Raw genomic sequence first — 23,240 nt, 5'->3', positions numbered from 1 at the left:
TGTGAAATGCATCACAGGAGTGATGATGTTTGTCATTAGTTAGATTTGGTACCTCATTAAAATGTGATGCATTAAAGTTGGTGATCTTTTTTATTTTTATTTTTATGACAACAAGAATAAACAATGTATGTAGACATAAAATAGAAGAATATAATTAATAAACTAAGAATCAATTTATGAAGAGCAGTGCTGTTCTCAAAAAGACAGGGCTCAGACTGTTGAGATTTTTACCTAGGTGTTGTATAGGAGAATAAGACAATCCAGTGAAAAAAATATAAAAATAAAGAATAAAACATAAAAAAATAAAACAGGCTTTTTAAAAGGATTTTGTTATTCTTTCTATTTCAATTTATTTCTCATCAAACCATCATGAAAAATTTCAAAAAATGTTTTAGGTTTATATTCTATGTTTCAGTACTTGCCACTTCAAAGATATATTGTACAGAATAGTTCTTTGACTCATTTAGTAAAACTATGCCACCTACCCTTTGCTCTGGAGCAGGATCTGGATAATAAATTACTGTTGAGGTGGATTTTCTTTGCACGTATTAAGTGGCTGTCACATTTTTCTATAGCTAAATCATTCACAGTTCATCCTAGTAAGAAGAGAGGAGAAAATGTGTAGCTGAATCCCCTCTGCAAACAGGGACTATTGAGAGAATCTGTTGCTGTGAAGCAGAAGCAGCAGCCTGTGGCTGAGATTACGTTTGAAGGTCTGTATTACTGGGAGAGTGGAAGCCATGAACAGAGAGTGAAATCCTCATTTTGATGAAACAAACAATAAAAGTGCCGTTTATTTATGGTTAATATTACTCCATGGGAGTTTCAGTTCTCAAGCAGAAAATTCTCTGGCTCGACTAATATATACACACACACACACATATATATACACACCACTTTTATTTTCTGAAGAAATGTATTGAACCAGATTCACTGTGTCTTGAGACCTTTTGGACCAATGATTTGTTTCCCATTTTGAACATGTAATACACCAGGTACATGAAAATATCTGATTTATACAGCAACAACAAAAAAACCTCTTGGGTTTTCTGATTCTAGACTAACATAGGAATTTAGAAGCAAATAAGAGGATTTTTTTTTCCCAGAAAACCAAATTTATATTCTTAAAAGAAACAAAACAAAACACAAAACAACAACAAAACACATGAAAACAATGAAACTTTGGCCATATATCTTCAGCTTCATTAAGAGGGAAAAAAAAAAGTTTTGTGTCAATAAATATTAGCAATATACTTATGAAAGTAATTAAGAATTAATATAGTATTCGATTAATATGGAATTTGAGTTAACAGATAGAGGCATATATAGTTGATTGCTGAAGATGAATAAACCAGTCGATTGATTTTAATAAATGTCTGGGAGCCTCATGGAATATGATAGGATAATTGTCTATCTCCTTGGCTATGGAATATTAATAAATAAATATAAAGTCTTTCTGTTTCAAATCTGAAGAGAAAAAATTCACATGAATACTGGCAGTGGCTCCTGCTGATTTTTTGACACTACAGCATTTAGAGTTAAGCCAACCACCCTGCTGTTTTGCAGTGCAAACTGAATGGGAAAATTAAGGGTAAATTACCATCAGCATGCATGATATTGTAGGCAGTCTCAAAATCTGCTCCTGGATGCAAGATCAAAGCATTTTACTTTCAGCAGATGTAACAGGAGGCCATTATGAACACTTGTCTAATGAACCATGTCTAGCTCCATGAACCATATCCAATCATGCAGGTTTTGAAAATACTGTGCAGAAGAGTCAGCTACAAAGTTATACTCAAGATGGGATTTTTCCCCCTGTAATACTCTTTGCTATTTCTGGAATCTTCATCAGCTTAAACTTTGTAGAATTACTCCAACAATTTGTGTAAAGATTGCCAGATTTGAGTGTGAGGATGCAATACAACATATGTACTGCTGGTATTGTGGAGTTCTTTACCTGAAACACTGTGTTTCTGCTTCTGACTCTTCCCCAAGGAATGACATCTCCAATTTATCAAAGCCTTGCTGGGAATGTGGGAGTCACTGGCTCATCCCTAGATCACCTTTGGCTGAATGTTTCTGTTGTATGGAAGAAACATGTTGTATGTCTCCTTGTTTCTGTTTCTACCATAAGCACCTGTTAAAAACTCCCTTCTTTACAAAGTAGATAAAATAGATTTGAAATGTGTAGCTGTGCTTTCACAGAATGCATTTACACAGGCAACATCTACAAGAGTGTGTAGAGGGATTGTGCTGTCCGCTGAGGCAGTATAAGACATTTTTGATTTTTACCCCACCAGAGGGTAAAAAGTAAATCTTTTTTTTTTCTTTTTTTTTCTTTTTTTCTTTTCCTTCACTATGATATATGATCAAAGTTCCGAGTTAATTTCTCCAAACAGTTGAATAGGTGAGATTAGTTGTTCCAAAAAGGGGCCCACATTTGCACTCCTTGTACCAATTTCAGGTTCACTGCACACTGACAGGCCTAAATCTGCATGAGAATGTGGCCTTGGCAGCTTGCCACAGCCCATCATGGCCACACAGCTGTGGCATCATCTCAGCTCTGCAACCAGGGCTTTGTTCTGGGCTGGAAAATCCTTCCGTCCTGCTGAGCAGTGGCTCCACAGCAGCCCATGAGTATGCTCCAGCAGCCAAGCTCCCTCTGCAAATGATATCCTGCACCACTGAGTTCTCTGAAGGTCTGCGATCCGCAGGATGTGCAGCTATCTACCCGTGGCAACTGATTAAGTTTGAACATCAGGCTTGGCAAGCCTAGCTATTGCTGAGTGGCCCCACACCTAAATTATCTACTGTCAAATTCCAGTTCAGTTATGAGTGAAACTGCAAATGGGAGTCTATTAAAGTTTCACGTTTCTCCACTGAAGTGCCATCGATTAGAGAGGCTTTCAGAAGACACTGATTGCTGAATGTGGAGCTGTGTAATGCATTATCTTCTCCTCTCTGATAAAACCTTGTCTTTAGTCAAGTAAATGTTCATTTCTTGCAGTGAATTCTGAGGCCATACAACTGCAGTCTGTTGAACTCTTGGCAGAGATGAGTGTAAAGAGAGACAGATAGCTTCATCGCACGTTGAGTGATCTCAAGATAAAACTACCATTTTTAATAGATTTGTCACATGACAGATTTAATATGAAAAAATTTCAGTGTTATTTCACTATTATAGTTCTTTTGCTAGTTCTCTCTAACCTTCTGATGCATACCCTTTTATTTAGTCCTGCAAATGAGGATAGCGTTTCTGTGAGGAGACCCTCTTTCTTAAGCAGGAAAACATATGAGCCAAATGCATCTTAGGACTTCAGGAAAAGTCTCTTATGACTTTTGAAGTTTAGTAAATAGTTTTGTCTTATTTATTTATTTATTTACCTTTAACAACTATCTGGGACTTTTGAGATTATGGCAAATTATCCAGAATTAACATGTGTTTCGAAACCACTGGTGTTGTGTGAAGGATTAGAAGAGCAACAAGGAGCAATTATTTTATTATTATTATTATTATTTTATTATTATTATTTTTGCTGTGGTCAGATTTTGTGAAAAGAGGAAATGGAGAAAATGATGATTTTTATTAATAAGATTTTTTGTGTGTGTGTGTGAATTGCTCTTTTAGGATATAAACAAGTCTGTAATGCTAGAATATGTTATATATATATGTATATTTTGTATGTACACACACTAATATACATCGTTATATACATGTGTATGTATGCATATATATAAATTAAAGAGTAAGTGTATATAATATATGTGTATATCTGTGTCTGTGTACTGTATGTTGTATGTTTTTTCTTTTATGGCCTAAGTGTAAATGCATAACAAATTTATAATATATTCTGTTATGGTCCATGCATATATGTATATAAAGGTGTGGTTGTTTTCTTGGTGATTTTCCTGATGAATCAGAGGATTGTGTTTTTGAGAAATATAACTGGACAGAGATATTTTACTTTAAGTTCCAGTTATTTCATTCTTAAAATGATGATAAATACCCAGATATCAAATATACTCAACTTCAACTATGCGAGGGATTTGCTAGGATTGCCAAGAATTGCTTGCAGAAATAATAGGCTTTCATTATTAAAGGTAATAAAGGTGTTGCATTCTGCAGGGTGAAGACTGAGTAGGAAATAAATGTGATATTGACACCAAAATCCCTTTGTCCTCTACAACCTGTCTGTAGAAAAAAACTATACGGCCCCTTTGTACTATGTACTTTCTTTTCGTATTTGCATTCAGAATTTGGAACAGAAAATTGACATTATGTTAATTCCCAAGACATTTAAAAAGAAAACGAAATGCTTAATTATTTGTATGAGAAAGATGGTATTAAAGGATGTACTAAGTGAAGAATATTTGGAAAATCATAGCTTTATAATGTCTTGGGTGTCTTCCAGATATTTTTTTTAATGTTAACATCTTAAATTAAACAGCTCTCTATTAAATTTTAGATAAGACTGCCAGAACCTTTGACTTGGCTGTCCTTCACAGTTAGAGTTTCAGGAGTTTAATTTCTGTTTCCAAATGTGATATGACAGTTTGTGAACCTGTCTGTGCAGAACCTTCAATTTCTGTTTGATACTGGAGACACTCCATGACTTCATGTGTTAAGTCTGTAAAATATACCTTGTATGTGGGATTGATGTCCCTCTCTATCATCTTTTTACTTCCTTTTCTGTGTTGCAGTTTTAAAGACAGGTGATCAAAGGGCTGCTAAACACTGATGATCCTCTTTTCAGGTGGAAGCCCGTTTGGACAGAATGTTGACTCCTGTTCAGGACAAAGCTGTTATAACTCCAAACAAAGTAATAACTCCAGGGAGTTGGTAACTAAGCAACAGATCAACTGCTGAAAAGCTTTGATCTCCTAAAGATGCTCATTTGGGAACTTTCTGACAAGGAATTTTCTGAGGGCTGGTGAGTCTAGAAGGAGAATCTAGCAACAGATATCTTAAAGTCTGGCAGAAGACAGAAGTGAGGAGGTTTTTATGTTGTTGTTTCTTCTTGTTGTTGTCTTTGTGTGGTCAAATATATATATGGTATACTTTGGTATATATATGGTATATATATTGGTATATATATGGTGTACATATATATATGGTATACATTTTCAACATTCAACATACAACATTTTCAATTGTATGACCAAGTAAGGAAGAAACAAAGTATTTGGAGACACTGTAGATTGACCCCACTTCTCGAAAGAAGTCCATGCATAAACTCATGGCATTCTGGCAGAATCTGACTGATGTCTTATGGTTATAATTCTTGAAGGTTTGGAAGAAACTGAGACATTGAATGCATTCATTGTTTTTCTTTGCTCTCTATCTTCTCAGTTGAACTGCCTTAAAATAAACACTTAGTGCCATTTGAAACATGCTGGCATGTATGAGACATCTACATTGGCCTGGCATATATGACACAGGACCTAAAAGGCTATATCCTGCTTCTCCTTTTCTGGTATAACTACTAGAGATTTGATGGGAATTGCAAGGGTGTTTCAAAAGGGACCAAACACCTGTTTAAGCAACTAAAACCTGGCCTATATTTCATGGTCTAAATGAAGTAAAATTTGATCAGTGTGAACTACAGGATTCTTGTGAATATGCTTCTACTACTGTACAACCTTTGTTCTACCTCCTTGAGGAGAATACCAGCACACCAGTGTTCCTCAAAGGGATGGAGCTCAGTGGAACCTCAGTGGTTTGGTTCTGATTCAGGCACCTTGGTGCCTGAAGAGCAATGCTCATGTAAACCTAATGCATATATGTTAAATGATTTATTAAGCCTATTTTTCTCTGGCATCAAATTATATGGTAAATATACAGTTTGGGGGACTAAGCTCAGTTCTTACGTATTCACTTTTCTATTATGAATGTCCAAGCTACATTTTTATTCTTTATATGTTTTATTTGGTACTTGTTAGATTCATTATTTCTTTGTTTTTGCTAAAATATAACTTATTCTGCTCATGGTTTGCTAGCAAGCAGTGAACAAAACTGTCAAGTAAGATTTTAGACATGCAACGTAAAATGACTTCAGACTTCTATGTAATATCGCACAAGGGATGAGGAATATCTAAATAATGTAATAAAAAATAAAAGTAATACAAAAAAAAAAGAGGATATGAAATAACTCAAACTTCCATATAGAACAGAAAGAATAAATATGTGCATGTAGAAGATTCCAAGTTATAACATAAATCCCCAAATTGAACTTTTTTTTTCTTTTTTTTTCCCCAGAAATATCAATAGTCTGAAGGAGATATGGACTCTGGTCAAATTCCTCCTTCCCTGTATATTTATGCTATCACAACTGTAATAGATGCACTATTTAAAGCTTGTAAATTGAAGGTGTAGTAATCACTTCAATACCTCAGGACGAGCTTTGAAAGCTAGGGAGGGAAAATTTGGAAATACAGGACTAAAGGACTCTTCATGATTGCAATAATAATTAACTTTTAAGAACTGGAAAGATCAGGAAAGTTGCCACTATAATTCACTGAATACTCGAGAAAAAATGCTTCAAAATATGTCAGAAGGACATACTTTAATGAACACTAGATGTATGTCAATGTATAATTCAAATAGATATTCCTTGAAACAGTAAGTTCTATAGCATAGCCCTATACAGAATGTGAATAAGGGATTGTTAAATTGATGTACTTTTACCACATCTGAAATATCATATTACTTGTTTGTAATTTAATAAATATAGGATAATATTAATAAATTTACAAAGAAATGTTCCATTACATGCACATTTATCAAAATCTGATATATCTTATCGGTTGGTACACAATAAATGCAGAGTGATTTATAATTAATATTATAAAGGCCTGAAAAGACCATTAATGAAGTGAGTCTTATTTTAGTGAACTATCAAATGGAAAACTTTAACAAATAAATTTTGAAACATGACTATAACTTCAGAATAAAATGTTTTTAGCAAGGTCTGCTTAGTCCTGATTTTAAAGTGAGAGGGATTCCATCACATCTTTAATAGATTATGCAAGAATTTAATTATCTTCAGGGTGGAAAAATGTCTTTCTACTCAGTTTGTTTGTATGTAAGTATGAAAATCTGATTTCATTATGCCTTTTTACTTCATATGAAAGAACTGTCTATTACTGAAAAAAATCTTTTGAGATAAACTCTTTTGGAAGGCAAATAGAATAGACTAGGTTTTTTAATTTTGACACTTTAAGTCATGTTTTATTTCAGTTCTGTAATTTTTTGCCAAGTTCTGTTGAATTTTGAGCCATATTTATACTGAATTTATTCAGAATTTTGGCATTTTGTTCTAATTTCTCTGTTTTGAAACGAATCTTCAAATTGCTCAAACATGTAAGAGCTACAAAAATGTTTCTATTAATAATCTCAGTAATGTAATTTGCAGAAGTAACACTATCTCACCATGGAAATTCACATTTGCTTTGTAGCAAAAGCTTTGGTTTGGAAGTCTCTTGACTATAGGTATTAGCTGTCATTCTTTAAAGGAGGATTTCATTTTCTGCTTTTAGATATATGACACTGGCTGAAAAAGAATTTATTGTTCACTAAGTCTAAGGAACTCAGTGTGGTCTAGCAAACTAATTCAAATTCATCATTATTTATCACTCCCTTCTCTTGTCATACATGTTGACAAACAATATAGCCTATTATCACTGGAAAGTAATGTCCAAATTGGCAAGAGAAGGATAACTGAAAAGTCACTTCAGGAAGTGAAACTTCTTACTACTGATTTTGTAGAACATAAATATCTCTGGTAGATGATTAAATGATCAGGCAATCTGAAAGTGTAATATGGAAAAATGGATTGTATTTCTTATTAAATGTGTACAATGCAAAGAGGTCAGAAGACATTGTTCTTTTTTCTCCTGGAGGAATAGAAATATCATGCAGGAAGGAAAGAACATAGTCAGCCTTGGCTCCATTGCATTATGTATTAATAAATGTCTTTGGGAAAAACAGAATAAATGGCAGTGAACAAAAGCTGCTCTGCTCTGTATGACTGAGCTGCTCCAGGATATGTTTCTGTGTCTCTGATCAATCTCAGACAACTCTAGCTGGTACAGTGTAACTTTGCTAAATTATTACCTTTTCTGTTCAGAATTAACTAAACTGTAAAATGCAAATAAAACAGCCTAGTCTCCACTGTGGCATTCAGCCCAAACACTGATGTTAACTTGATGAAATAATACATGTGTAAAACTAGAGAGGATCCTGTTCTAGAAAATTCAAGGGAGGAAAAAAGAAGTAAATTACAAATATTTTTTTTTCTTCTAAAATTAGGAATAGAAAATTTATTCTGCACAGATATCCAAGCTATTCTATGATCTGTAAATTCATTCTAGATTTTTTGTGTCTTGAAAGGTTTGCAAATTCCATGTAAAAGAGGAATGCTCACAGACAAGTGCCAGGAAGTGGTCTTCCACAAGGAAAGTACTCTTGAAATATCCCTTCTTTTGTGGCTTTTGAAGATAAATGGTATCTCTTTGTGTGTGTAAATTTCAAACAGACAAGCTAATTTTCCCTGCTGAAGTGGTTGTCTGTGTAAACAGAGGAGGTCACCTGCAGGAGACAATTTTAGCCGACTGAAGAGTAACTGACCCCAGAATTGCTGCAGAGTGTTCCAGCCTTCTATCTCTGATGTATTAATACCATCAATGTAGGCTCAATGACTCATCCAGCAACAGTCTACTAGTCAGAAACAGAAAAGGCAGAACATCTAGGACTAAGAGTGGTGGTGCAAAGACACATTAACCCTCTCAGCAAGGCAGCCCGATGCATCCATGGATTTCCAACTGTGACACAAGAGGAATGACCAAGTGTTTGTTGTACAGTTGTTTTCATTCTTTCACTATGAGTAGCATAGCTCAGATTTATTTGGAAGCCTAGCAGTGCTGCCCTGCAGTATTTTCAATAGTTTCTTTCCCAATAGGTCTCCAGTTGTGACAAGAACTAACAGAATCCTGCACAGGTCCTGGGTATGGTTGAAATACCTTTTATTCCTGCTTTAAATAATATATTAAAATTCTCCATGAATACAGAGTTCAACAGCCATATCATATTCTCAGCTACCTTCTTGTTAAAGAAGATGCCCCTACTTTCTAGGTTCTGCTGTATTTGGACTAAGCTCTGCTTACATCTTCAGTGGTAGCTTGTTTTTTCATTGTTCTCTTTGTTTGGCTTACCATTATGTTTGCTTGTTTTGCTGAAGAACTGCTCTGCATTGCTGTTGTATACCGTGGCTCTTCCTTGCATTACTACTAACCCCACCACTACACATAAAGGACTACTGCACAATGAAAAATTAATCTGACATATTTAGATTTCTTTAATGCCTTTGTTTCACAAAATTATTTTTGGAATGTTATTAATTTTACACTGTATTAATGATGCACCTATATGATTATTTTTTATTTGTAATCAGAATGTGTTGGTCATTTGTATGAGCCTGGCTAACTTGCGTTATTGTTTCTGCTTTGCATTTGGCTTTATGCACAAAAACTGGCAGCCAAGTGCTTGTGTGTGCATGTGTGAAGAGCCAAATTTCTGCACTGGCATAATTCCACAGTTGCATAATGAGAGAATTAAGCCCTTTACATTCAGTTTCCATGACTATATGTGCAGAGTTTAACATTTACTCTCCATTAAAAGTTATGCCAGACCAGCATGAGTGGAAAGAGATACAAGTAGAGCCAAACACAATTGTCTAAAAATTTGGTTAAGTCGTCATGGACAATTGCTTAAAATAATAAGCTTTCCTACCATTTGTCATCAGTGATCATTAGTAGTATTAATATTAGAATTGTTACTTTTCTTATTCCCCAGATTTATTTTGTAGTGAGGCCTCTTAACTTTTATTGAAATGCTAATGTGTAAAGCAGTGTTCGAAATCTGTATTTTTCTCTTTAAAGCTAGCATTCTCTTAAAGATAATGACTGACTGTGGATATGTACTTGAGTTCAACAATGACTATTATAGTTTCCAGAGAGCTCTAGAGCTGTAACTGACTTTCTTTTAATAATGACACATACGATTTCGCATTGTTTTTCATATGCATCAATCCTTTCAAACATTAATTATTTCATAAAAACAATCTTGCCAAATGGATCGATCATTATCCTATCTTTGAGTTAAGAAAAGAAAGAAATTTGCAGATGAAGAAGAAATTGACGACAACACCAAGTTGGGAGGAAGTGTCGATTTGCTGGAGGGTAGGAAGGCCCTGCAGAGGGACCTGGATGGATTGGATCAATGGGTAGAGGCCAAAGGAATGAGGTTCAACAAGGCTAAGTGCTGGGTCCTGCACTTTGGCCACAACAACCGCATGCAGCACTACAAGCTTGGGGCAGAGTGGCTCAAAAGCTGTGCAGAGGAAAAGGGGTGTAGGTCGATGCTTGCCTTAACATGAGCCCAGGTGTGCCCAGGTGGCCAAGAAGGCCAGCGGCATCCTGGCTTGTATCAGGAATAGTGTAGCCAGCAGGACCAGGGAGGTGATCGTCCTCCTGTACTCACTTCTGGTGAGGCCGCACCTCGAGTACTGTGTTCTGTTTGGGGCCCCTCACTACAAGAAGGACATAGAAGCCCTGGAGAGTGTCCAGAGAAGGGCTACAGAGCTGGTGAAAGGTCTGGAACACAAGTCCTATGAGGAGCAGCTGAACCATGGTTGCGTAGTCTGGAGAAGTGAAGGCTCACAGGAGACCTTATTGCTCTACACAACTACCCGAAAGGAGGCTGGGGGAACTGGTGGTCAGCCTTTTCTCACAGATAACCAGTGATAGTACTAGAGGGAATGGCCTCAAGTTGTACCAGGGGAAGTTTACATTGGAAATTAAGCGAGATTTCTTCTCAGAAAGAGCAGTCAGGCATTGGAATGGTTTGCCCAGCGAAGTGGCGGTGTCACTATCCCTGGGGGTGTTTAGGGAAAGGTTGGACATGGTGCTTAGGGACATGGTTTAATGGGTGACATTGGTAGTAGGGTGACAGCTGGACCAAATGATCTTGGAGGTCTTTTCCAACCTTAATGATCCTATGATTCTATGATATCTTCGGGCTAAGCTTTCATTTTGACTGTCTCACCTGGGGGCTCATTTTTTAATCGTAGAATCACAGAATGGTTTGGGTTGGAAGGGACCCTTAGGGATCAATTAATTCCAACCTCCTTGCCATGTGCAGGGACACCTCCCACTAGACCAGGTTGCTCAAAGCCCATCTGACCTGGCCTTCAATGCTTCTAGGGATGGGGAATGCAAAACTTCTCTGGGCAACCTATTCCAGTGCCTCATCCCCCTCTGAGCAAAGAATTTATTCCTTATATCTAATCTAAATCTACCCTTTTTATTTTAAAACCATTACTCCTTGCCCTATCACTATGCTCCCTGACAAAGGGTCCCTCTCCAGCTTTCTTGTAGGCCTCCTTTAGGTATTGGAAGGCTGGAATGGGGTCCCCCTAGAGCCTTTTCTTCCCCAGGCTTAGAAACCCCAACTCTCTCAGCTTGTCTTCATAGGAGAGGTGTTCCATCTCTCTGATCATCCTCATGGTCCTCCTGTGAACTTCCTCCAACACGTCCATGACCTTCTTGTGCTGGGGGCTCCAGAGCTGAACCCAGTACGCTAGGTGGGGTCTCGAGAGCAAAGTAGAGGGGGAGAATCACCTTGACATGCTGGCCATAAATCTTTTTATGCAACCACGGATATGGTTGGCTTTCTGGGCTGCAAGTTCACATTGCTGGCTTATGTTGAGCTTCTCATTGACCAACAAGTCCTTCTCCTCAAGGCTGTTCTCAATCCATTCTCTGTCCAGCCTGTATTTGTGCTTGGCATTGCCCTGACCCAGGTGCAGGTGTTGAACTTCAGGAGGTTTGCATGTGACTTCCTCTCAAGCCTGTCAAGTTCCCTCTAGATGGCATCCCTCTCCTCCAGAATGTTGACCACACCACAAAACATCGCAAGTCCCAGTACTGACACTTGAGGAATGCCACTGATCACTCATCTCCACTTGGACATTGAGCTGCTGACCTCAACAATTTCAGTGTAAATATCCAACCAATTTCTTATCCACTAAGTAGTCCATCCATCAAATCCACATTTCTCCAATTTAGAGACAAGGATTTCATGTGGGACAGTGTCAAATACTTTGCACAAGTCCAAGTAGATGACATCAGTTTGTCTCCCCCTATTCAACAATGCTGTTAACCCCATTGTAGAAGGCCACCAACTTTATCAGGCCCAATTTGCCCTTAGTGGAGCTCCAGCTGGCTGTCACCAGTCACCTCTTTATTTTCCATGCATCTTAGCATAGTTCTCAGGAGGATCTGCTCTGTGGCCTTGATGGGCACAAAGGTGAGACTGGCCTGTAGTTCCCCAGGTCTTCCTTTTTTCCCTTTTAATAAATGCTTCCCTTCTTCCAATCAGTGGGAACTTCATCAGACTGCTACAGCTTCTCAAGTATGATGGATAGTGGCTTAGCAACTTCATCTGCTAGTTCCCTCAGGATTCGTGGATGCATCTCATCTGGTCCTATGGAGTTGTACATCTTCAGGTTCCTCAGAACGTGGTCTCAAATCTGATATTCTGACACCTGAATGTCTTTATACATTTTTGAGCCTTTTATTCATTCCCAAATGGAAGTTCTTCTGTGTTCCGTGGCTCCAAAGTGATGGATGTGAGTCAGTTGGAAAAACTGATTTTGGACAACTGAGAATAAAATTTAAAAGTTTTAATTCTCATTTCTGAGCTCAGCTTTATATTTACTGCTCCTATTCCTTAATGTGATCTGGTCAGTTTTTATGACATAATGTTCTGTTGAGTGTGCGACAAAATTACCTAACATATATATATATATATGAAAGAAATTGCAAAAACTATATAGTATTTCCAAATTTAGACCTGATTTGGCAGGTGATTCTGTTTTTTTCTCCATTTCATTGCTCCATTTAAAACACAGCTTCTTCTTATAAATTCAATGGCTAATTATGTTCAAATATCTCAACAATAGCATGTGACCTATGTGCTAACAAGTGTAGGAGGGAAAAAAAAGAAGAAAAAAAAAAAGATTAACCAGGATTTTCAAAGGTGACTAGTGGTTTCCTATGTGTCGTTTGAGAAGCCTGGTTCTCACTGAGGTGGAACTTAACATTTTCTTAATATGTTTCTTTAAATGAATCCCCAGAAAAGAGTCAATCCCCTTCCCCACTACTGCTAGTCACTTTAGAAAACTATTATAATGAAATATTTTTTTGCTGGTCTACCTATATACCTGTCTGAGATCTACAGATACCATTGTAATCACTTTAGTCTGAGTGACTGCTCTGACATAGCCACAGCCAGATCTCTTTGACCTACCAACATGATGACTGGTAAATACATATTTAGTAAGATGTAATTGTGTCAAGTTTTATGTTGTTTGCATTATTTGATATGTTACGCTACTCTTGAGGCAAGATGCACACATTTGCCAAGGTCTTCTCTGATTTCTATAGGGATTGAATCCACTCTGGGCCTCAGGGTAGGAATGAAGGATCTGGCAGTAGTTGGACATCTCTGAGGTAACCCAAGCAGCTGGAAGCATTGACCTGCATTCAAGCATACAGATTTTCCAGCTTCATTACTTTTGGGGCAGATATTAGAGTGATTTACATCCTTTTTCTTAATAGAGACATGCAGATGATTTAGTAAGTTTTAATATAAGAAGTGAGTGTCTGCTGAAAGTGTACAGCGTCTATACATCTCCCATATAGCATCTGCTGCTTTAGTTTTGTTATTCGAATTGTTAGGTTAAACAATATTCTTCATTTATTGCATAACATCAGTATATACAGTGTTTTCATTGTGGTAGCATAATCAAAGATTCTGCATAAACTTAAGGGAATGTACATAATTTCAAACAGAATGCACAGTTATATAAGCCTAGAAAGACAGGATTCAGGAATTGGCTATCATATATGTGCCCCTCAGGAGAAATGGAGAGACCCTTTATCTACAGTAACGTTGAACCTGCAAGCAGTAGAGCCATGTTACTGTGGTTATATATGTGCTCATTAGAAGCCGTGCCAAAAGTGCAGGACAATACTGCCTTGTAGACCAAGCATCTTGTCATGGCTCTGTTCCACCCCCTATTCACTCTGCCTGATGCTGGTCAGAAGCTGCAGAAGGGAACAGCTTTTGCAGTGCAACTGCACGTGCAGTTGTCTGTTGCACAGTGTTGATGTACCCAAACATGCCTATGTCTCCATCAGGCTACAGTTGCACTCCTCCTTTGCTTCCTATAACAAACTTCCCAAGGAATTTTACCTGAATTTCTCTCAGCAAAATGATGATCCAAACAACTAGCAATAAGGCAGCCAACAACCAAACAAAAAGATATAGAGTACAGGAAAACTACTCTCATAAGCACTGAAAGTGAATGTGAATGTCTTCGTCCTGGAAGCCAAAAGAATCAGCTGTCTTGCCACCACAGACAGAAAAGGATTATTACACCCTTAAGATACTCAGGGTGCTTGTGCCTTTGATGGCTTTGAATCCAAAATTCAAAAGAAAAACTCAGACCCTGACTCTGCTGATGTATCAAGTGTATCAGTATTTTACCTAGCTTTCCTCCATTTTCACATCCCCCAGTGCTTAAATGTGAATTGAACCGTGCTTGAAGATGTGCAACAGAGAAAATATTTTCAGATGTAACCACTTCCCAACATGTGAACCCTGACAATCTTTTGCTAACACTCACAAATAACCCAGTTATCTCCTCAGCACAGCTTGTAGCACACTGAAAACCTAGTACGTTTTCTTGTGGTTAAAACAATATCTCTTTGCAAAACCTAGCACACTTTAATCACCACACATGGTATTTACCCTATTTTACAGGAAAACTCTCACTACAAGTAAATGCAATTTCCTCCAAGTTGAACATGGTTTTATGCATAAAGTTTTTTCTTTTATTTTGGAAGTTATGTTAGAAAACTATTTATGTCTCCATTTTGGATGGTATCTTATTATGTATTTATGTTAAGAGATGTGTTATCTCTTTGGTCAGCCTTTCCTTACAAGCCCAGAGTTTAGGTTCTGTAGCAAAAATGCTTCCTTATTCCTACAAATACTGTTAGCAACTTCTTTTGGAATACCCTGTGTGTTTGCAGACATAATATCATTTGTTGACTCCTGTGTGAACGAGTTCTTTCAGGGAGACAGCAATGTCTAGAACAGAAATCTGACACAAATTGCCCTCAAGGCAGTCACTAATCTCATATGAACAGGTAAAGAACAAGCATTGTAACAAAGAAGGTAGACGATCTTGTATCTTGTGACTGCATCTTGTATCTGAGACGCACTCTCCATCCAAAGCTTGTATGCAGCTGGGATTTTCATAGCATCTCTTTCCTTTGTGGAATCTCTGTGAGGTCTTCGTATAATTGCTGCTTTCCCCTCTGTTGGTGCATTAATCACGTCTCTCCTTTACTTGGTAGCCTAGAAATAGAACTGCACTGAGAACCCTACCATGCTGTATTTTTTTTTTTTCTTTTAAAGTGAGACAGTTGGAGAGATTTTCACATGCACAAACACATGGATATTATGCTCATGTAAGACTCATATCCTTAGGAGAATAGGCTACAAAGACATTGATTCTAGGAATTTAACACAGACAGGATCTTTGCTTATTTAGACAATTATGTACATTCTGAAATTTAAGTCTTCAAAATATGATTACAAGGGAAAATCATCAATATTTTTCTACACTACACTAGAAGTAACATATTTTCTGAGGCTTGAAAATACTAAAAAAAAGATAAAAATGTGCATTTCTTTTCTGTTTTATCAAGCTTCCTTTATATCAGGAGAAAATGTGGATATTAGGTCAAATAATACTAATAATCACAGTAATGCAATGGTCGGTAGTCTGACATACTGGTCTGTAAGTGGTTTGAGATGATGCTGTAGTTTTACATCATGGTATTAGTTTCATGAAACTTTTTAAACATTACTGTTTTGTACTTGTTGCTGATAAATATGAGTTCTTTGAAGATGATGCTGCTGGCAAGAATTATGGGTTCCACAGAAGTAACAAAGGACAGTGGATATGTGTTTTTTTTTTTTTTCTCTGAATTCTGATCAGTATGCTTTGAATGTCCAGATAGTTTGAGTACATATTTAAATTTCCAGTCAAAATTATTTTTGCGGTTTAACCCCAGCAGGCAGCTCAGCACCACACAGACACTCTCTGACTCTCCCCAGGTGGGATGGGGAAGGGAGTTCAAGGGCATATGTGTTGAGATAAATCACAGAATCACAGAATGGCTGAGGTAGGAAGGGACCTCTGAAGATCATCCAGTCCAACCCCCTTGCAGAGCTGGATCACCTAGAGCACATTGCACAGGATGGCATCCAGGCAGGTTTTGAATATCTCCAGAGAAGGAGACTCCACAACCTCTCTGGGCAACCAGATAAGGACAGTCTTGTAGGTAAAGCAAAAGCTTCACACACAACCAAGGCAAAACAAGGAATTCATTTGCTACTTCCCATCAGCAGGCAGGTGTTCAGCCACTTCTAGAAAATCAGTACTCATCATGCATAACAGTTTCTTGGGAAGACAAATGCCATCACCCCCTTCTCCCTCCTTTACCCCAGCTTTTATTTCTGAGCATGGCACTACATGGTGTGAAATATCTCCCTGGTCAGCCTGGGTCAGCTGTCCTGGCTATGTCCCCTTCTAACTCCTTGTGCACTCTTAGCCTCCTCACTGGCAGGGCAGTATGAGAAACAGAGAAGTCCTTGGCTTTGTGTGAGCACTGCACTACAACAACTAAAACATCTGCAGAACAACTCATGAAGTTCAACAAGGGCAAGTGCAGGGTCCTGCACCTGGGGAAGAATAACCCCTAGCACCAGTATGGGCTGGGGGCTGACCTGCTGGAGAACAGCTCTGCAGAGTAGGACCTGGGAGTCCTGGTGGACAGCAGGCTGACCATGGGCCAGCAATGTGCCCTTGTGGCCAGGAAGGCCAGTGGTACCCTGAGGTACATTCAGAAGTGTGTTGCCAGCAGTCTGAGGAAGGTGATCCTCCCCTTCTACTCAGCCCTGGTGAGGACCTGGAATTCTGTGCCCAGTTCTGGGCTCCCCAGTACAAGAGGGACACAGAGCTACTGGAGCAGGTCCAGAGGAGGGCTACTAAGATGATTAAGGGACTGGAGCACCTGTCATACGAGGACAGGCTGAGAGAGCTGGGCCTGTTAGCCTGGAAAAGAGAAGACTGAGGGGAAATCTCATCAGTGTATATAAATATCAGAAGGGAGGGTGTCAACAGGATGGAAATAGTCTCTTTTCAGTTGTGCCCAGCAAGAGAATGAGAGGCAATGGGCACAAACAAGCCCAGAAAGTTCCACCTGACAGCCGCAGCTGCAGCGCCCAACCACGAATTACAGAGGGATCTCGGGCCCTTGCTTCACCCCAGGTGGCCCGGGATAGCAGCGCAACCAGGCTGCACCTGCCAGCTCTCCTGAGAGAGGCTGACAGGGAGTGGGTGTTGCCAGGGCCACAGCGACTGCGCCCATGCCCTCTGCCTAGAAAAAGCCTCTGGGAGGGCAGCAATGCGTCTCCGCCCACTATGAGCAGGGAGGGGCCAGCAGCGCGTGTACACCAGTGTGCAGCTGGTGTGGCAGGGCGCAAGAGCTCTGCGTCAAGTATTGGCAGTCTGTGAGATCGCACACCTATCATGGTGTCCACTTGGCAGAGAGCTCACTCTAAAAATGCTGTGGCGACCCAGATGGAGGGCCTGCCCAGAGACATGGCTGTTCAGGCCTCTGGTTGCAGGGAGTGCCTGAGCCTGTCGCTGCTGGGGGAGGAGGGGAGCAGGGAGACTGCCTGTTCTCAGGTGGAAGGTCTGCTCTCCATGGTGGCTGAGCTCAAGGAGGAGGTAGAGAGACTAAGGAGCATCAGGGCATGTGAGCTGAAGACTGAATGGTGGAGTAACTCCCTGGTGTGCCAGAGAGGGAGCAACCCCCTTGCCAGGGGGATGCCCCCCAGAGGGTGGTGGAGCCCCTGCCCTGTCACTGTCAGGCAGAGGGAGGGGACCAAAAAGATGAGGAGGGTTGGAAGCAAGTCCCAGTTTGGCACCGCAGGCAACCCCCCCTCCCTCCCTACCTCGCTTCCCCAGGTGCCCCTCCCTAATAGGTTTGAGGCCCTGGCTTTTGAAGGAGAGGTAGGTAAGGATCTGGTGGAAGGCTGGCCTATGAGGTCACATCAGAAGAGGCCTCGAGACGGCCTCTGAAAGACAGACAGACAGACAACAAAGGAAGGAAGGAAGGAAGGAAGGAAGGAAGGAAGGAAGGAAGGAAGGAAGGAAGGAAAGGTAACTGTAGTACGAGATTCCCTTCTGAGAGGAACAGAGGGCCCAATATGCAGAGTTGACCCTCATTGAAGGAAAGCCTGTAGTCTACCTGGAGCCAGGACCAGGGATATCACCAGGACACTCCCCAGCCTGGTGCACTTGACAGACCACTACCCACTACTGATCTTCCAGGAAGGTGGGAGGAAGTTGCATCCCATAGTCAGAGGGGAATGAAGAAAGATTTCAAGGCGTTGGGATGGTTGGTGAAAGAATGTGGGGTGCAAGTCATTTTCTTTTCCCTCCTTCTGTTCTTGGGTCATGACATGGGACAGAATAAAAGGATCCGGTCCATAAATAATTGGCTATGTGACTGGTGCTACAGGCAGGGGTTTGGGTTCTTTCATAATGGCTGGTTTTATAAGACACCAGGCCTGACAGTAATACGTACGAAAGGTTTATCTCACAGGGGCAAAAGGGCTCTGGGACAGGAATTAGCAGGGTTCGTTTGCAAAGCTTTAAACTATATCCAAAGGGGGAGGGGATTGTAGCTGTACTTGCACCGGTGGGGCAGTGCCTTTCCATTGATGAAAACAGGGAGACATCCCACCCCCCTAGGGTGAAATTGGCATGCTCAGCTCACTCCCTGAAGTGCCTGTTCACCAATGCACGTGGCATAGGGAATAAGCAGGAGGAGTTAGAAATCCGTGTTTGGTCAGGAGACTATGATCTAGTGGCAATTACAGAGACATGATGGGACAGCTCACATGACTGGAATGTGGTCATGGATGGGTGTGTCCTTCTCAGGAAAGACAGGCGAGCAAGGCAAGGTGTTGGAGTTGCTTTTTACGTGAAAGAGCAACTACATTGTATTAAGTACTGTCCAGGGGTGGATGAGGAGGGAGTTGAGAGTCTGTGGGTGAGAATTAAGGGGCAGGCTGGCATGGGAGATACTGTTGTGGGTGTCTATTACAGGCCAACAGATCAGGATGAGGAAGTTGACGAGGCCTTCTACAGGCAGCTGCTAGCAGCCTCGCAATCACAGACCCTGGTTATTGTGGGGGATTTTAACTCTCCTGACATTTGCTAGAAGGCCTACTCAGCCAGCCATCTGCAGTCCAGGAGGTTCCTTTTGATGACAACTTCCTGATGTAAATGGTGAATATGCCAACCAGAAGAAGAGTGCTGCTGGATCTTGTCCTCGCTAACAAGGAGGGGCTGGTTGAAGCAGTGAAGGCTGAGAGCAGCCTTGGTTGCATCGACCATGAGACGGTGAAGTGTAGGATCTCATGTGGCAGGAACAGAGTACCGAGCAGAATTGCAACCGTGGACTTCAGTAAGGCCAACTTTGGCCCTTTCAAGCATTTGCTAGGGGAAATCCCATGGGAAAAGGTACTTGAAGGAAAAAGAGCCCAAGATAGCCGGTTAGTGTTCAAGGACTGCTTCCTCCGAGCTCAAGAACAGACCATCCAAACAGGCAGGAAGTCAGGAAAGAGAGCCAGGAGACCTGAATGGTTAAACAGGGAATTGCTGGACAAATTCAAGTGGAAGAGGACAGTCTACAGATCATGGAAGGAGGGGCTGGCCACTTGGGAGGAATATAAGGCTCTTTTCAGAGAATGTAGGGAGGCAACTAGGAAAACTAAGGCCTCCTTAGAATTAAACCTCGCAGGAGGGGTGAAGGGCAACAGAAAGGGCTTTTTCAAAGTGGATAAAACTAACAGTACAGGCAGTGTAGGCCCACTAATGAATGAGGTGGGTGCCCTGGTGACAGAAGATAAAGCGGAGTTACTGAATGCCTTCTTTTTTTAAAATGCCAGAGGCTCTTCTGAGGAGCCCCGTACCCTTGAGGCCACAGATGAAGTCAGAATAAAGGAGGAGTTTGCCTTGCTTGATGAGGGCTGGGTTAAGGACTGATTAAGCAAGCTGGACATCCATATGTCCATTCATCCTGATGGGATGCATCTCTGGGTGCTGAGGGAGCTGGCGCAAGTCATTGCTAGGTCATTCTCCATCATCTTTGGTAAGTCATGGGCATCGGGAGAGGTGCCTGAGGAATGGGGGAAAGCAAATGTCACTCCAGTCTTCAAAAAGGGCAAGAAAGACAACTCTGGTAACTATAGACCGGTCAGCCTCACTTCCATCTGTGGTAAGGTGATGGAACAACTTATCCTTGGCATTGTCTCTAGTCTTATCAAGGATAAAAGGGTCATTAGGGGCAGTCAGCATGGCTTCACCAATGGGAAGTCATGCTTGACCAACCTGATAGCCTTTTATGAGGATATAACCGGGTGGAAAGATGATGGAAAAGCAGTGGACGTGTGATCTATCATGATTTCAGTAAAGCCTTTGACACCGTCTCCCACAGCATCCTCACAGCTAAACTGAGAAAGTGTGGTCTGGATGATCGGGTAGTGATGTGGACTGTAAACTGGCTGAAGGGAAGAAGCCAGAGGGTTGTGGTTAATGGGACGGAGTCGAGTTGGAGTCCTGTATCTAGTGGAGTCCCTCAAGGGTTGGTACTGGGACCAGTGTTGTTTAATATATTCATCGATGACTTGGATGAAGGAATGGAGTGCGCTGTCAACAAGTTTGCTGATGACACAAAACTGGGAGAAGTGGCTGCCATACCTGAAGGCTGTGCTGCTATCCAGCGAGACCTTGACAGGTTGGAGAATTGGGCGGGGAGAAACTTAATGAACGAGGGCAAATGTAGAGTCCTGCATCTGGGCAAGAACAACCCCAGACACTAGTATAAGTTGGGGACTGCCCTTATGGAAAGCAGTGAAGGGGAGAAGGACCTGGGGGTCCTGGTGGACAGACGGATGACAGTGAGCCAGCACTGTGCCCTTGTGGCCAAGAAGGCCAATGGATGGCATCCTGGGGTCTATCAGAAGGGGTGTGGTTAGTAGATCGAGAGAGGTTCTCCTCACCCTCTACTCTGCCCTGGTGAGACCCCATCTAGAATATTGCATCCAGTTCTGGGCCCCTCAGTTCAACTACAGAGAACTGCTTGAGAGAGTCCAGCACAGAGCCACGAGGATGATTAAGGGAGTGGAGCAAATTCCTTACGAGGAAGGCTGAGGAAGCTGGGTCTCTTTAGCTTGGAGAAGAGGAGACTGAGGGGTGACCTTATTAATGTTTATAAATATGTAAAGGGCAAGTGTCAGGAGGATGGAGCCAGGCTCTTCTCGGTGACATCCAATGATAGGACAAGGGGCAATGGGTGCAAGCTGGAACACAGGAGGTTCTACTTAAATATGAGACAAAACTTTTTTATGGTGAGGGTGACAGAACACTGGAACAGGGGCTAGTGGAGTCTCCTTCTCTGGAGACTTTCAAAACCTGCCTGGACGCATTCCTGTGTGACATGATTTAGGTGATCCTGCTCCGGCAGGGCGATTGGACTAGATGTTCTTTCAAGGTTCCTTCTAATCCCTAACATTCTGTGATTCTGTGATTCTGTGATTCTGTGAATATGAGAGGGAACTTCTTTACTGTGAGGGTGAAAGAGCACTGAAACAGGTTGCCCAGAGAGGCTGTGGAGTCTCCTTCTCTGGAGTTATTCAGAACACACCTGGATGACAATCCTGTGCAATGTGCTCTAGGTGATCCTGCTTGGCAGGGGGGTTGGACTAGGTGATCTTCAGAGATCCTTTCCAACCTCAGCCATTCTGTGATTCTGTATTATCACCACTATTTTAATCACAAATCCAAATCACAGCATCATACAAGCCTCTACAAAGGAAATTAACTTTATCCCATTGAAAACCATGACAGTTATGTATTTAATGTTATAACACACTGAAATTCCAGTTGGTGCAATTTAAAGATATACAAACAAATGCCTGAGGCTGCTTACCAAACAAGTCCTATTATTTACAAGAACCTGCAATGATCCATAGGTTGCCAAAATCTCCCTGAGAGCTCTGGAACTTCAGAAATGGCACTTGGTTTGATAACCATCTAAGGTAGTTATGAACACGGCTTTGGTAAGAAGTAACAGAATGTAAGTATCTATTTACTTACTACCTTAGGTTCTTCACAGTTTTATTTATTTATTTATTTAGTTAGTTAGTTAGTTATTTTCTGCATATTGACTTGTTGGTTTTCATTGTTTTAGGCTTGCTATGCTGGAGATGGTTAATGAATTCCATGGTGTAAATTCGGATATGAAATTATTGGTGATGCTTTATTTAAACTATCCCCTGGAGACTTGGAAAAAAAAAATATATATATATATTTTAAATAATAGCAAGAAAATAATTTTGTTTAGTACATAAGCTTTACTGCTGCTCAAAGATGGGGTTAGATTTTTATTCTTCATTTCTGTTTTCCACATAGCAGTACAATGCTAATTTGAAGCCAATAGTGTCAAGGTCTTTCTTGTATTGGTTATACAAATATTACACCTCTGAAAGCATATACACTGGCAGTCAAAGCATGTTGAAAAGCTTCAGATTTCAGGAATTGTGCCAAGGATTTGTCATACCAAATGTAGGGCAAACCACAATAGGCACTTCAAGGAAGTCTTCTCAGTAGTTTGTAAGTAAAGATATTGATATATTTCTTGTAATTGCATTTTTTTTTCTGGTTGCTAGCATACTGCACATCCATACATGGGAAATATATGACAGAGTGCAGCACCATCAGTTTTTGTCTTCACTTTGCATGGGACGCTCTTATCATTGTCATTCATGAGCTCTGTAAGACTTCCCAAAAATGAGAAGAGAGGGGAGGGGAGGGGAGAAGAGGAGCAGAGTGGAGAGGAGAGGAATTATTTTTTTCATAATGCTTGTCTGCTTACTATCTTTTCTGCTTGTATGAAGAGGCAGAACTGTGCTGCAGTCTACTTTTCCCCCTCATTTGAAATTCTTTGGTTTCTATGGAAACAATGTGTTC

General features: G+C 40.5%; 1 protein-coding gene across 3 annotated transcripts in view; it reads left to right on the top strand.

Annotated features, from left to right (window-relative positions):
- The window catches only part of LOC308193401 (uncharacterized protein), a 272,471-nt gene that overhangs the window by 209,405 nt on the left and 39,826 nt on the right, over positions 1-23,240 (top strand). Inside the window, exon 6 of one of the 3 annotated variants that reach the window (XR_013949600.1) lies at positions 4,755-4,900. The exons of the other annotated variants lie outside the window; for them this stretch is intronic. The gene's annotated coding sequence lies outside the window, so the exon portion shown is untranslated. Of the gene's footprint in view, positions 1-4,754; positions 4,901-23,240 lie in introns of those variants that run through there. 3 annotated transcript variants of the gene reach the window in all.

The sequence above is a fragment of the Anser brachyrhynchus genome, assembly GCF_964034855.1.
Source record: "Anser brachyrhynchus genome assembly, chromosome: 3".
NCBI classification, from domain to species: Eukaryota; Metazoa; Chordata; class Aves; order Anseriformes; family Anatidae; genus Anser; species Anser brachyrhynchus.
The sequence above is the reverse complement of the archived record's forward strand: the minus strand, read 5'-3'. Positions and strand labels throughout refer to the sequence as shown.